This window comes from Anabas testudineus, chromosome 4 (assembly GCF_900324465.2).
Source record: "Anabas testudineus chromosome 4, fAnaTes1.2, whole genome shotgun sequence".
NCBI lineage: Eukaryota > Metazoa > Chordata > Actinopteri > Anabantiformes > Anabantidae > Anabas > Anabas testudineus.
In genome coordinates this window covers 23,159,943-23,177,284 of record NC_046613.1, presented here as the reverse complement: position 1 = coordinate 23,177,284, position 17,342 = coordinate 23,159,943, and the positions used below count along the sequence as shown (strand labels likewise).

The window sequence follows — 17,342 nt, the reverse complement described above, 5'->3', positions numbered from 1 at the left end:
CGAGTTTCAGCTCCAACATTCTCATGCACGTCATAAGTTCGTGTTATCAGCTGGTCTTTTCGGACCCACATCCATCATGGCCACTACTTCCCGGATATGAAGGCAATCATCTGCAGCCATCTTGTACTGAGATTAGGCAAATAGTATTGAAATTATGACTCCAGAATGACACAGGCCCCAGGACTGATACCAGACTGAGGGCAGATAACCTCTCAGTAGTGTGGATGTTTACATACGACTATATTTAAACATCAAATTCATCGGACTTCAAATTATATACGCCTTGACTTGCATCATAACATTTCAGAGAATGGCATGGGTTACTTCCTCTACATTCTCCTCCACAGATCTAAATCTTAACTCTGACTTCAGTTTGTAAATGTGGACACTCCTTTCACAACACAGCACTGGACCTTGTTCATACTAAAAACACTTAGATTCAAGCTTCTATAAACCAGCATCCTAATGATAATACTTTTGATACTTTACATTTCTGTAAATTATCTTCGATCTATGTCTTAAGACATCCTAAAAGTGAGTAAAAAGTGAGTTTTCAAGTTCTTAGGTTTTAGCTTAAAACTATTGACCTGCATCATCATGAGCCTCATTGAGGTACCTGATCACATGGTACAAATCATTATCAGCTGCCAAACCCACATTTTGGAAACAAATCTGATGTAAATGTTAATGTAAACATAGAACATGGGTAATTTATGTAGATAACCTTGAGAGGTATGCTGAGAATAAACATCTGTGTTTACATGTTTTTGTAATGTGTGCATAACTTACATAGATTAAGGCAACCGGGCTGTGAGCTGCTACAATAGGAGGGACAGATACTGTCTAAATCAGACAGTTCTGCCATCTGTTTGCCACCTGAATGAACAGAGCAGATCAGGTATAAAGTCACACATCACACTCTGACAGAGCATTGTGTGTGTGTGTGTCTACCTGTGTGCTAAACTGCATTCCATAACAGTGGCAGATAATCTCAAACACCGGATTAGAGAAGAATGGGCACGTCTGACAGCTTCCTCTGAAATTCTGCACTCAAAGGATCCTTTGTTCTTTGAGCGTCGCTGCTGAAACACACACACACACACACACCTTTCCACACAGACACACACCACCTCTGACAAAATGCTTGTAGCACTGCCAATATTCAAAGTGGCATCTCATAAAGCAGGTGATTTGCATCCTTCCTGCCTCTCTAAACAGTGTATCACATAACATCTGCACAATGCTGGCAACACAACACCGACACACAATCCATATCAGTACAAACATTTTGACGCAGCAGAATAGGTGGGGAGAGGAGGGGAGGCAGTTTAACACAGATCTGAAGGATTATTTCTCTTTTTCTGTGCTTATGATGGAACCTTAAAGTTTATCGGGTACTGACCAAAATATTTCCATAGTATTGGATGTCAAAAGGTATGGAAGTTTAAATCTTGCTTGTTCAGATTCTTAGAATAGTCTTTTTATTATTATTAAATTTCACATCTAAATTTTGTCGCTTAGTATTTCTTTGGTGTTAATATAATACTGCAGTAATCCTAAGTACTAATCTCAAACAACAAGCTCGACATGTACTTTTGATTGTCTCCAGAAAAGGGATTTAAAGATTCAGTAACATTGCTTGCATATGCTGCTTAGGTAAACGTACAAAAGGATTAGACTAAGAACATATGAATAAGTGCCAAATGTACTCTCACATCATTCAATATGACATTATTGGATTATAATTACTGATTATTCGATGTGTAAATATTACTAATATTGAAACTGGTAGAGGTGGAGCTAATTGTAACTGGTTGTTCATCCTTAATAATGGATCAGAATGTGAAATGATTTTATATTTTGGTCCAGACACAGAAACTGCAAAAGAACTGAAATAAATGTAGTGAAAGAAAAAAGGTAATCATACCAAAACATCACTCTGCATACAGTGAAGTGTCTTGGTGAACAGTAACCAAACTGTTTGTGCCTTTAAAAAAACATTATGTCCTAGATCTTCTGAAAAAATCTGTGATTCAACACTATTTTATTGAATTATACTGCATGAAACAGTATTTCCTTGGACATGCTGGACTCGTGCTATAATCATCCTTAATAGCACAACAGCAGAAATGTCTTGTTTCTCAAATTGGGCCTGCAGAGACATTCAGTCTGAGGCTCAGTGACTAAGTCCTGCCATCTATTAGAAGCCAGTACAGATAAACCAGCCGGTAAAAAAAACTATTAAACGAATGCCAGTTTAGGACAATGAAGGCCTACATCCTTTCTACAGTCAGTCAGAGGAGTAAAAGACATCAAGCTGTTTCAAAGCACTGAAATGGAGACTGGTGGGCTCACATTCCAGGAGTTCCCGAGTAGACAAGCTTCAGCTTCAAATGATTTTTCCTTTCCAACATATTTTATGTGACTTTACTCAGTTATGTTCGACCACCATCTCCCTGCTCGTATAAGGAGCTGGCTTCTTTATTTCGCTGTCTGCCTCAATCCCACAATCCCTGATGGCCTCGTAGTGAGTCAGTAAAGGGCAGGGGTGGATTTGGCAGAAGTGCTATCCTGACTAGACTTAACCAGACCAAACCAGGACAAACTAAACTCGATTAGAGCAATCCAGGCCAAAGAAGGCCATTCCTTATCAGCCTCTCTTTCTGTGTAAATGCAAGAAAGAACCTCAGTTATTCACTTTAGGTTAACACACACACACTCGCTGATACACACTCAGTGACATGTAATATGCACAGCTTCCCAGGCTCCACCTCAGGGAGCACACATCTTCCAAATGGCTTCTATGGAGCTGTGATTTTTAGCAGAACAGCTTGTTTTTTTAATTTTTTTTTTTTACCCGAGTCCCCTATTTTTAGAGTAACTGAAATTATTAAACCCCCTCCCCTTCACCCACACTCCTCATTCTCCTCCTCCTCACCCCTCCCCTCCCTCTCGTCTCTCCTGTTTTGCGTTTTGACCAAAAAAGTCAGAGAGTGCAGCATTTTTCCCCCGTCAGACACAGACCGTCTGGACGTCGAGTTGAAGAAAGACAAGGCTATATTTACAGTCTGACTTCACCCCAAACGGACATACGCACACAGAGACACATGCACACGCTGCTGTAACACGGTCGGGGATGACGCAGAGATGACCGCACCTCAGTACTGTCTGTTTCGCTCTGACCATATTCTACTGGCAGAGATTGGCGGCAGTGGTCAACCTCAGAGGATGCTCTTTCACAGACAACAGCCTGTTACTCTGAAGATGTCATAAGGTCTGACAGATGAGGGATATTTCAGTAAATCATAGTGACTGAACATTTTATTCATGCACTGTTGCTTCTGGTACATCTCCAAAGCATTTTAAATCAAGCCTGTGTCCAGAGACAAAGCAGGCCTAAGGAAGAAATACACATTTTAAGTTTTTACTACTCACTAGCTGACAAAATTACATCAACCTAACTTAGCATAAAATATATATATTGTAATTTCAACAGATGATTACTGAAGAATATCTAGACTTTTTTTAAAGGAGCAGATAAATCACAGTTTACAGTAAAATTCATTTTAAGACAACAACAGCTCAGCAAACTTCAGCTGATTTAAGATTAAAAAAAAATAATAATAATTGAGATAAAATTGAAAACAGCTGCTTATTATGAGCTCTGAATCCGTTGAATCAAGTTCAAAACAGGAAATGTTTGAATAAATAGTTTTTGTGGGAAATATGTTTATTCACTTTCATTCCAAGAGTAAGATGAAGATATCAATACTGCTGTCAGTTGGTTCATGAAGCCCAGAGCTAGTGTCAGGAGATTAGGAGCAGGCTTTAGACATACCATTCTTCTAACATCTCTGAATTTCACTAAGTCACATCTTATTTTTGGCATTTTTCTATTCTCTGTTTAGCAGAAAAGTAGAAGCTATAACTTGTGTTTTCAGGGAAGTTGCATGCTGGACATATTTCTTGGCTGTAACTTTCTGAGGTGCAGTCGTCACGGTGACATTGTCAGGTATGGGATTGTCATGCCTGGACCAAGATCTGGAGACCCACACATCATCTGGAGACACTGCACTGCTGTGTAAACAGATTAAAACTACTGCTCTGCTGTGGTGTTGTTAATGATGTCTTTCAGACATGTTTTTTTTTTTTAATTCTCGGATCTGGATAATGATTAAAAAAATTCCAAATCTGCCCTCCCTCACTGAAAAATCCAAAAACTGGTGAAACCACTAACATTTTGTAATCTCCTACATCAGCACATTAATAACACGCTGTGTAATAGATGTTTCATGTTTTTGCATCACACTTGTGTAACTTGCATTTTAGATCATTTCCTACTGGTTGTAATATTTGCAAAATTACAGCATCTTGAACTAATCTTTGAGTGGAGGTGGACTAAACATCTGATTTCCTCCAAGATTCATTTTCTACCATCTCCAGATTACACTTTGTAAATATTGATGATATGTAGTTATTCTTTTGTTCTCTCGTCCTTCCTTATGTCAAAATCTTTGGATACAAAATACAGATGTTTTTACTTATTTTGCCTGTTTGGCTTTTTTCCTCCATCTCCTGTTCGTTTTGTTGCACTAATTAAGCTGCCTTAACCTAGAATTAATTAGAGATAGTTCTACTTTCCTTTACATGCTACTTCTACTCCACCACATTTACTTTAACAGCTTTAGTTTCTAGCTACTTGTTGCAGGTTCAGTCAGACAATTTAGACAGAATTTGCTGCAAACAAATCTGAACTAGACTTCTTCACATTGTTTAAAATACACTGTTTTCTGAGTGGAATACTTTTACTTTTGTGCTTTAGGTAACATTTACTGCACATACTCTAGAAAGACATTGAGTTCTTCTATTTGTAGTGGAGAGTTTTTCTATTGAAATACTTTTATTTATACGTTTATTTGAGTATCGAGTTTGTATGCCTTATACACCTCTGCTTTTGTCATTACTGTACATAGACTTAATGGCCGGCTGTAAATCCCAGCCTGGACTACCCTGGCTTCCACCTGGCTGCAGGTCTGACCAACTAGAAGAACTGTAAATCTCTGTGTGAGTGCACAAAGCCTTTAAGTAATCACACACAACAGGCATTGTGCTAAATGCCATAAAATATGCTGTGTGTTGAACGACAGGGAACTGTCTTCTTTAATTAAAACATGTAAAGCTGACAGACTTGTTTAGGGGATTATTAAAACAAACAGAACGGATGCTCTTTGGAAATTATGTCAAGAGCAGAAAATCTCTCTTCCTATGAGAAATCAACCATAATAAGTGATCACAGTTTACACAGTAAACAAAGTTGTAAATGTGTACAGATGGAACAAGCTGATGACACAGAGATAATTGTGAAACAAAACACTGGTGATGTACATAATACTGTAATAAGCAGTCACTATGTATTAAATGTTTATAGGCGTTTCCAGCGTCTGTTCATCTCCAGGCAAATCCCTGTTGCTGTTTATGAAAACATCAGACGATTCCTTTTTTACAGCTTTATACACGGCAGCATGAGCATATTGTGATTTTGAATGTGAAAACTGAAAATGAAATTCTTTCGCCCACATCTCAAACCGATGCCGTCAATCAAGTCTTGCATCCGCTCCTTTGATATTATCTGCATGTTTGAACTTCTAAACATAGTCAAATGCACGGGGAAGTCCACAAACTTGCAAACACACACATGAAAACACACTTGAACTTGAGTGTGACCTCTGGATGAATGAACAGTTATTCCTCAGTAAACAATCTTTCCATGTTTTCACCAGAGGAAAGGAATGGGTCCCATAAAGACTGTCATTCACTATTTAATCTTAAAAGGCACACTGCTGAATAAATTACCCATGTATGTGCACACACACACACACACACAGGTTGGGCTCAGGTCCATGTAACGTGGACTGAGCTGTTGATTCTTGGAGCTTAGCGATAGTGCAATTTTTACACCGTGAGAACATGAGAAACACATTCTCAAAGGAGCCCTCTCATTTGCCGTGGGTGTGTAGCCATTTATAGGGGAATGAGGGGACAAGAACACACACACACACACACACACACACACACACAGAAACAGACAATGTTAAATATAGAAGCTACATGTAAATCTGTCGTAGCTAGAATATGAATAGGCAGCGGATGGGGGCTAAAAGGATGTGAAAGGTGTTTAAAATAGATTTTCTGGATTCTATTTTACGTCCTGTAAGCAAACCTCACACATACAAACAGATACATGTCCACACACATCCTCAGCTGTCAGAGAAAGGGAATCGAAATCAGGGGAATGAGTGATTTGGGGCCAGAAAATCACTTTATTTACGTTGCCTTCTCTGATCAGGCATGAATAAAACAAACATTGGGGGGGAGCATGGTGATGGGAACACTGCATCACGACCTAACACATCAACTGTTTGGACTTATGTACATACATATCTCTCACCACAGACCACAGAATGCCAACAGAATATAATATGACAACACATACTCTACTTCCTAGAGACAGAAATAACTGCAACAACACTGAGTATGTGCAGTGGAGCTAGTGAAATATTTAGTAGCTCCGTTAATTTGTCAACATTAATCACAATTGCTAATTTAGAAAGAAATATGTTAAAGGTTCACTGGTTCCAGCTTCTCAAATGTAAGGATTTGTACGTTTGGATAATGAAGATATTAACATAAGATGTCAAAAGTAAATACATAAAACAGTTCCCCTAAATACGGATGCAAATGTGTGTGATTTCTTTACAATCTCATCAGACAGGAAGCAAATTTTAGGTTTGTTATCAGGGACGGTGTAATGTCATTGGCTGTATAGATAAGTCTGACAATCTCACAGTGGAAGCTTGTGGGGGAGTTGCAATATTTTAGACTTTCCATGAAATCTATAAAGAGAAGAAGACATGGGAAACTGGTATTGGACAGATTAAGAGATCGAACAATGTGGACTAAAATGGAAGAAAGGAAGGAGTGAGGAGGCTGAAAGTTGATCGAACTAAAAGAAAAGAGAGTGAGGGGAGTCATCCTAGCCTTCCTAGAGGTTTTAAGTGAGAAAGCAGAGACGGGAAAGACAGTAAAAGGTCGATGGGTGAACCAAACAGACGTCAACCCAGGCTATCTTTATGGATAGATTTTCCAGACTTCCTTGTCAAGTTGAGCTTCAACTTTGACCCAGAGACAAACAACCTCTGACCTTGAAGATGAAACCAGGAGCAGCTCTGCTAGAAGAAGACTCGGTTTACACCATAACCTGGTCTGAACACAGATCATTCTCATAATTGTTCCACTGTTGTGACACAGAACAATCACATCACTTTCCTCTTCATGATGTGTGTGAGCGTTGGTGCACGTGCCCACGCCGAGCTCAGAATCTGTTTCCAGCCGCAATGATCTCATTCATATGAGATGCTATCAGACTGTTTACGGTTTCTCGACTCCCTCGAGGCCACTACAGTGCTTACAAATTGAAGAATCAAGAACAGGTGTGTGTGTACAAGATTGTGCGTGTGTGAATGACTAAAAGAGCCCAGTTAGCCTCTTTATGGAACAGGATTCTCCGTCTCACTCCGCCTTGATTCTCCAGTGCAGGTGGAAGAGTAGCTTCTCCCCTGGTGAAAACCAGGGTGCAGACAGACGCCCAGCCTGTAAACTTAAACTGCATTTTGTCACATATTTAAGAAAGCTGTTGGTGTATTTATGGAAGCAAAGGGGCCTTGGACCCGCTGTGGACTGCCAAAGAAACAAGGGCCATATTGGATTGATTAGGCGGCCTGGGAGAGATGTCACGGCAGCAATCATCCGACTAACAGTTTGGAGGGCAGTTTTTACACTGCAGTTACTCCTTTTCTCTCTTTTATTGTCTTATTAGGGTCAACAGCAGAGAGTAGTGACAGGAAACTTTGGAAGAGAACGAAGGATGATGTGCAACAGAAAATGCAGCCAGACATGATGATTTTTTGTTTGTTTAAAGAAAGAAAAAGAAACTAAACCTGATATTTATTAATTCTTTTTGTCTTTGGCACAGAGAACAAGCTAAAACATGGACTCTTCTGCACCCAGAACATGTTTCCACTGTCTTTTGTTTATGTGACATCAGCTGGGACTCAGAGTGGAGTTTCTGCACAGAATTGATGTTCAGCTTCCTCCTTTTTTCAGGTTGCTTTTCTAGATGTGGTAAACTGTGTAAAGTGACAACAATTTCCCAAAGTACTGCTAAGATTGTGGCTATGTTTATCATGGTAACGTTATGGTTTATCATGCAGTGCTGCCTGAGGGATCGAAGGTCACGCAGATTTATCAGTGGTTTTCCTGAAGTGCCTACATGTTTTTCTCAATATTTTATACTGTAGATTGTATAAAATTAAATTTATTGCAATTCTATGTTGAGAAATATTGTGTTTGAACAGATTCCCTCAGTGTGTGGTGTAAAGGGGTCAGTGACTGAGCCTTTTCATCTTTCTGTATATATATGAACACAACCCCTGTGTGTTAGCAGCATGGCTACACTGTGGAGCATTTCCACCTCTCAAACCACCACATAGGAGACCGTCTGTAGAAAACCAGTGTGTCTGTCTGAACAAGTATTCGTCTTTGGTAAGTTAACTTGTATTGGTTTAAAAAAAACACAGAAATTCTTTGGAATACTGTTAGTATTGTTTCAGCTGCCAAAAATGATAACATTAAAGGATGCTGTCACAGCCTGCACACACATGAGGTGCATCTTTTTTTAAATAGTACTATTGATAACAACTAGTAATTTTTTACATAAGATAGTATTATATAATAGTTTATTTATGCTTGCTATGTATTTATCAGCTCCACTCAGTTGGCAGGTCATTAGGGAATAGTTCTACCAACCTAAAACTAATGATGTTTAACTATAAAGCTATACTAGATGATACAGGGTTTAGGCTGCATCGTGGTGTACATGCTAAGTACTGCAACTGCAATACTGCCAACTGAGTGTAGGTCTTAATACATACATTAATTAACACATACTTTAACTAAGTGCACGCATAGGTGGGAGCTGCTGTTTAAAAAGCACCAATGTTGTAATACAAAATTATAGTAGAACTTATGTTAATACATACTTTAATTGTGCCATTTCAGGAATCAGCAACCAATGGACGAAAAGCTACTGCAGCGTGGGAGCAACAACTGTTCCAATGTGGCTTTCACCACCTGCAAGCAGACTGCAGAATACCTTTTGTCTCAACCATATATCATAACATGTAATATCAACCACCTTTTATAATAAAACATGAGACACTTATTGTTGGTATCCATTTGTTTCCTTTCCATACAGGAAACAACAATCATGAACTGATAATACTTAATGTATGACATACATACACACATTATTTATTGTAGGGTTTTTTTGGAACAGTGAGGATGTTGTTGTGTTGTGTTTATACACTACATCCAATTTATACTTAGCTAAAAGACAGCCACCCATTTGTAAAATGGAGTACATCTCAAACATACACTAAATATAATCATGAAGGAAAATTAACTGTATTACAGGACTTACAGTTCTTTTAGATGATGTTAGCATCGTGTAGCTAACACACACATCCTCTAATGACTTTCTTGAAAGAAACAAGAAGTATAGCATATATTTGAAGAGCTTGTCAAAAATATTGTATGACCTGTGTAGGAACTGCATGTATTTTTATACCATAGACCCACAAGGGTATTTGAACTAACTAGACCTCAAAAGACACAGCAGAACTCTGTGTGTGGTCTAAATTATCCATCTGAGGATAACACACGTTCTCCATGAAGCAAGGCTGTGATATGAACTTTTAATGGTTTGTCAAGTCCTCACCTATAGGTGCAAAAGAAAGTGTACAGTTATACATTACAAACTAAAACAGTAAAATTAAAAGAACATATAAAGTCAGTAAGATGCTATCCTGCTAATTTTAGAAATGTTACTTGAATATTTCATAAAACTATAAACTTTATTTTAGCCTCTGTGTCAACTTTTAGTGCAGTGCTGCAGGCATCAAACTCTAAATTTATATTTACAAAATATAGTTAGGTTGGTTAGTGAAAACTGAAACTCTGTACATTCTACTTTTGTCAGTTAAATAAACATAAATAATTAAGAAACCACATAATATTAGTTTACATTTTAGAAAATGTCCTTTTCTTTGTTTATTTCACAGGTCTGCTCTCAAATGCACCAAGTTTTCAAGATACTGACTATGTAAACTGAACAGCAGATTCCCTTTTAAACAATGTCATTGTGATTATAGCTTTAGAGAAGTGCACAATCCTAAATTTTGGTAAGCTGTTTGTTGATTTTCCATTTTCTGTTTCCTGCAACAGCACACCCACCCCACTCCTTTGCTTGGCTGTTTTTTTAAGTGTCTAAAGACCTTTTACCTCAACGTCAGTAGCAACAGTTTTTTTTCACAGCAGACACTGTGGCATGTAGTAGCATGAAAAGCCCTGATGTAATAAACAGCATTATGCTGTATGCGACTGCATTCCATTAAGGTGAGCTACAGTGCTGTAGTTCCAGGATGCTAGTGTTGTGCATTTTGGCTCATTGTCATGTCTCACTGTGAAACTTGATGGAACAGGGAGATTGTTGATGAAAATTATAGTATCTGTGCTTCTCCTGTCATGACAAATCAAAATTGGAGCTAAATTGACTTAGCATAAATTAACCCCAACTTTACCAGCTCTAATAATATTTTTCACACATTAATGATATAGTATAATGTATTTCCTTCTGAAATGTTCCATTACTCAATGAGTAATACTGAGTTGATACCTCTATTAGCCTAGTTTAAGTGAAGTTTGATAATAATACTTTTGTACTTTTAGATAGGTCAGGTTTCCAGTCCTGGACATTTAGGGTGGATACATTCTACAGTGTGGTAATGATAGTTTGTATTTGCTGTAATCTGAGTACATGTACTTTAGTGTTTTGAATTTTACAAAGAGTCAGTCACAGCAGCAAAAAACAAAAACCCAAAACATGAAAACTTTAGCAACAGCAACTAGTTGGCAACTCATGCACAGCACTGTGTCAACCCACTGCTTCAGTGTACTTCAGTCCCAAAGTTGGCATCATTGGGCTAAATACCCCATTATAAACACTAAACAGATGCATGTCTGTGTATGATTTAATGCTAGCTTACAGCTTCAGTTATTACCGTTTACAGATGGAGTGCTCTGATTACACGGTTAATGTTACTTGAATCCCGCTGACTGCTCCTGACATGAAGCGCAGTGGTTTTGTCAAAAATCGCAATGTTTTTGTAGAATCTCAAATACTTGCAGACTTAGTAAAACAGCTCTAGATTCATTTGTAAGACTTCACTTGTACTTAGACTGCTTCTTCCCTGTATGTAATACTAAGTTATTTTAGATAATTAATTCATCTAAGTCATCAACATGTCTCTTAGACCCCATCCTGACTAGACTGCTCAAAGATGTTTTACCTTATTAGCACATCTATATTAGATCAGATCAATCTTTCTTTACTACTAGGCTATGTACCACATGCTTTTAAGGTTGCTGTAGTCAAACCTCTACTCAAAAAGCCATTGAAATTCTGCCATTGCATGTCAAGAACTTGTGTTTCCTCCTCTCTGTCTCCCTCTCTCTATTCTCCTCTGCAGGTATCCTCCTTCTTGGAGCTGCTTATCTCCAGAGTCCAGTTACTGGTCTTAACAATCTGTCCAGTGTTTTTTGCTGCTTGTTGTTGTCGTTTTTTGGTGCCTGCTGTTTTTTACCTATGCTCTTTCCACTCACCCCAACCAGTCAAGCCGGATGGCCGCCCACCGTGAGCCTGGTTCTGTTGGAGGTTTCTTACTCTAAAGGAAGTTTTTCCTCTTCACCGTCTCGTAGTGCTTGTTAAAGTGGGGCTGTTGTGTTTTCTATATAATTCTGTATACGGTTATATTTTGTAAGGTCTTAAACCTTGAACACTGTAAATTGCCTTGATGCGACTTCTGTCGTTATCTGGCACTGTATCAATCAAACTGAATTGAATTGAACTTTGCCATTGGATAGCTGCTCTGTACAATACAATGACATCTTGACATGTTTTTCTACAAGAGCACAGTCAGTTGGTATGTGATTACATGCCAATAGGAGAAGGTGCAACACACACACACACACACACACACACACACACACTGGGACAGTAACAAGACATTTTCAAAAGCATTTCTGACAACTGTATTGCTTTTAAATGTTTTTTTAAAATACATGAAGTAAGTCAATATAACTTAATCAATTAGTTCTCATTAATAATAACTGGAAGTTAACCACCTCTTAATAAGGCTTATCTTTATTAATACCTGGATGTTGAAAGAATATGTATTGTTAAAAAGTGACACAGAGGATTCTAAAACAATGTTGAACAAATCAGTGTCGTGTCTAATGAGGGGCTTATCTTATCTCCATCAGCTGAGACAACACTGATAGTGTACTGGGCGACACAGGGAGGTGAGGGTTGGGAAGATGGACGAGGTCTTTGGGGACAGCTGGGAAACTGCATATTCACCATTTTCACAAAACATCAACTGAGTACAACATAATATTTTAAAAACAGATAAAATCCCCTAATACCCCTCGTCCTCTTTATCTTTCTTTTGAGTGACTGTTGATTCATTAACGTTATCTGACCACTGCAGCAGGTGAGAAGGGAGCCATGAAACACAAACACACTCACCATTTCCTGAAACGCACTGGCACACACCAAACTTCCTGTGGGAATTTTCTTTCACCTGCCAGCTACATCCTCTGGCTTTGATCGTGTCATTAAAACATCACTCTCTAAAGCAGAAATCACGAAGAGCTACAGAAATTAAGGGATAAAAAATAAAACTGAGAGGGTTATGTGAAGGAAAAAAGCAGAAGGGGAGAAGAAGTAGATAAAGACTTGATGTTACACACGTCAAGAAGAGTGCTTAATTTATTTGGCATGCTTGATTTAAAAAAGTATTATCAACTAAATCTTTAACCTTACCCATCTAAAATGGTTCAGTTGTGCTCTTACATCACATTTGAATATTCTTACAACCGTTAGTGTTCGAGACAGATGACGACTGAAAGTAAACACACAAGTGTTGAACTTGGCAGACATTCTGATTTTAGTTTTGGTCTCTGTAACAGACATATTTTCAAATCTGTATTTAATAGTTTGGTCTTCTTCATACCATTAACACTGACATTATTGAGGTTTCTGACCAACCGTGTCACATGAACTTCATTTTGGTTGCCATATTGAATGTCTGATACTATCTGCTGAGTCTATAGACTGTCGAGTGGACTTTTGTGATGAGTGTGGCCGTTCGTGATGCGTTTCCCCTTAACTTTCGTCTAAATAACTTAACTTTTGTTGATGAGTGGGAAGAAAAGAATCAAGACACTTATTCTAACTGGTGTTATTACTAATTTCCTCCCATTTTGGATCCTGGTCTCTGTTACATTTAGCTAAATTATAAGATGGATGGTTTGTTTCTTTAAGAGTTGAAGCAACACATCAGCCTAATCGATTCCATTGATTACAATGGTAACGATACACAAACTCAGGTTTGCGGTTTGGATTAGGATATAATGCTGCACATTATACAGCAGCTATCCTACTGAACCACCTCCTTGTTATTAATTGCACTTTAATACATGTAGTCCTTGATTCATTCAGAATGTATTCATGATTTTCATGCCACAAAAATTTAATCACGTCTGCTGAAAAACTGGAGGAAGATTGTGGACAAATATTGCAATATACTCTGAACTTCCCACTGTGGCCTCTGCAGCTAACTTTGTTTGTTTTAATGTCATGTGTTCAGGTATTAGTCTCTGTCTTATGCATGTCTTATTCTACTGTTTTTTTTTAATAGCACTTTGCTTTAATGTTGTTTCTTCTTGACTTAGATTTTGTTTGCTTGCCTTGTTCCTCACTTGTAAGTCGCTTTGGATAAAAGCGTCTGCTAAATGACTAAATGTAAATGTAAATGTTTCAGCATGGATCAGACTTCTATAGATCATGTAAATAATTAATGTTTCATGGAACCAGAGGGTACAAAAGACGGAGTCAGACCACATCCAATTCCTTGCTTGTCCTGTACAAACTTGGCCAATAAAGCTGATTCTGATTTTGATTCTACTATATTAAGAAAGATAAATGCTACCGTGTCACAGTCTTTGAACTTAAGTGGATTTTTGTGGGTTGTACTACTGTGTACATCTCTGCAAACACATGCACCTAGTGTTTACAGCACCTCTTCATTAGTTACGACTTTCACATTTGTGTTAGGCTGATCTTTGTATTTTGTCTCTTCAATATCATGTTACTCAATTTAGCTTGTCAACAAAAACTACAGTTATGATTTTGTACAGTATTGACACACACACACACACACACACACACACACACACACACACACACACACACACACACACACACACACACACACACACACACACACACACACACACACACACACACACCAGTGTTATCAGCAGCCAGACCAGATTTGATGAGAGCGGTGTCCCTGCTGATACTGAGGTGATAACATCAGGGCATTAACACATAAACTCAGGGCCAAATGACACTGAATAGGACAAGCGATTACCAGCCAGTGTCATCAAAACATTCCACACAGTCGCTTTGCAGCCATACACACACGTGATCTCTTAGTCCATCAGAGGTGTGTGTTTTTGAAATCGTCCTGTAATGTGTCCAATGTGTAAGGTAAGACAGGAATAATGTAAATAGAAAGTGTGTGTGTGTGTATTAAATGTGCACATGTTCATGTTGAACACAGGAAACAGATGCCTCACCCCTGGCTATGAGAGAAAGTGTGAGAGAGAGAAAGAGAGGGAGAGGGGTTGTGTTTGTATTAGTGCTTTTCAGCAGGGATACTGCAGTCTTGTGGCTATTGTTCCACAATGTTTAACAGTCGGACACCCAGAGGGGTACGCAGGTAATAAAGCAGTGGTGCGGTTCGGCCATTTTCAGTGATTCATGCTGACCGTTGCAAATTCTTTACATATGGCAGTCTGTGCATGAAAGGTTCTCGAGAGAGGTTCTCAAAGTCAGCACTTTTACCCTATGAAAGGAACTGGGGAAGCTGGTACAGTAGCTGTGCAGAGTTAACTTATGACACATACAGGTACTAACAAGGAAACCTAATGGAACCCACAAGTCTGTGAAAGTTGGTTGTGGCTGTGGTTTTCTGGCTTCAGCTCATGTAAGTGCTAAAAATGAACATTTTCAAAACAGAAAAAAAGGCCACAGCAGTTGGCAGCTGCAGGAAGCTGCTTGATTTCTGCATGGACAGGTGTATCACCTGGGACAGTCCCTGTCACAACGTTAGAGTAAAAGTTTGTCTAGAACTGCTTCACAAGGCATTTCTTATTTCCTGGTCACAGACAGTGTATGTAAATTATAGTCATGTCTTCCTTTTAACTCCCTTGCTCTCATTCTCGCATCCATCTGTCACACCTTGTCCCTCCCAGCGTTAGTCACTCCATATTCTGTCGTTCGACACATGACTTCCCTGCCAAACTAAATGGATCCATCGCAGTGATGGTGCCTGAGGGTGCACTAACTCTGCCCTTACACTTCTTCTCCAGCCCTTCCTGTGGAGCTGCAGTGGGAGTCGTTACAGGAAGTCTTCATCTCTGAGGACGGCCCACTTCCTTCAGAGAACGAGGGATGAAGTTAGGGTTAAAGAATTACAGTGTGACTGGTGAATGCTGCTCCCACTTATCTTTCTTGCAACATAACCATTTGTAATAACCATATATTCAACCTGCTCTTATCATTGTGTAATTTCTTATCTATTAACATCAGGGACTCTCAAGACCAAGGGAGGCACAGAACATTTATTATTATTAGTATCATTTAATATTAGTTATTCTGTGTTCATTTTAGTGATTTTGTGTCTATTTTAGTCTCTTTTTTTCTCCTTGTGGCCATTTTAACTGAGCCCTGAGAACTATTAAATATGTATTCAGTATAATATTATAATAACACTCACTTCATACAGAGGCTATGTATAGGGCACAGGCTCAGGGGCACAAGAAAAATTCACCATGAGCTGCAGAATCCAGTATGATCACAGCTCACTGGGATGCTGGGCTGGTCAATAAGAGTAATTAAGCAGGCAGAGGAAAGACAGGCTGGTCATTTCTGCTCCAAAGGAAGCTCCTGCTGAGGGATGGTTAAGATTAGGTAACAGGCTCAAAAGCCAGATTAAATAGGTGACATCTGGGAAGTAAACAGGTGGGTGGTCATGTGTTTGATGCATGTGGGCATGTACTGTAGATACAGTACTGGCACATTTTATCCAAAAACTCATTGTTTCCTCATCACAGTTGAGTGTAACGTCTGTCAAACTCTTGGTAATGCTGCATAAATCAGTGGAACCACTTAATATTTCATCTGCTGTTGCTGGCCAAAGGCCCTGGCATCTACAACCATGAATTTCCAGTATTTTCCTCAAATGTATGAGCATGCATAAACACTCTGAGTAATGAAAATGTGCACCTGCAAACACGCACTGCACATCTTAAGCATGCACACACATTAAAAACTATAAAGTTAATACAGCAGTGCAAGACAGGGTTAAACAATTCATCTACTCAGCAACCGGCCTCTGAACAATAGAGCCAGTGTGATCAGAGGTATGTACTATGAAAAAAATACTCTGTCACTCTCATTCAGTTTCTCTTTCCCAAACATAAAACACACATTCTGTCTGTACATAACACATTGTTGTACAAAAATATCTAAACACACACTGGGAACAGCTCTATCTATGGATGCAAACGCACATAAAACTTCACAAGAAACAAAAGCACTTTCTGTATGCTAGCGACAGTTGGCAGGGAACGCAATACAGAACAAACGACAGGAGTGTTTTAAATTTCCCTGAAGCACACTCACTGAGACTGAGGGAAATATTTTCCTTCCTATCACATACACAATTGCCTGAGGGTGTTTCCCTGAATCTAAATATTCAAAGAATCCTTTGTTTTGATAAGATAACAGTTTAGGCTCAGAGGGAGGCAGCAGCTTGAGTGAGGCCCTAATGCAACAACAACAATGCCTCTTTATGTATCAATAAACTCTGATAAAAGGCGCTCTCATCATTTCTATGAGTTATGGTGTTCCTCTGATTGACACCCTTGATGGTGACTTTTAACCCATATTTGTATAATAATGTGACTTAAGGCTCCTATTTGAAGAAGAATGGGGAGTTTTATGACATGAGCATTTTGTGACATTATTTTCTACTAAAAAAAAAAAAAAAAACAATCTGTCACACACACACTTTTGAAATAGGGTAGTGATTTAT

The 17,342-nt window shown here is 38.7% G+C and overlaps 1 protein-coding gene across 1 annotated transcript in view; it reads right to left on the bottom strand.

The window, feature by feature from the left end:
• gmds (GDP-mannose 4,6-dehydratase) overlaps positions 1–17,342 on the bottom strand; it is a 141,950-nt gene that overhangs the window by 34,741 nt on the left and 89,867 nt on the right. The gene's annotated exons all lie outside the window — the stretch shown is intronic.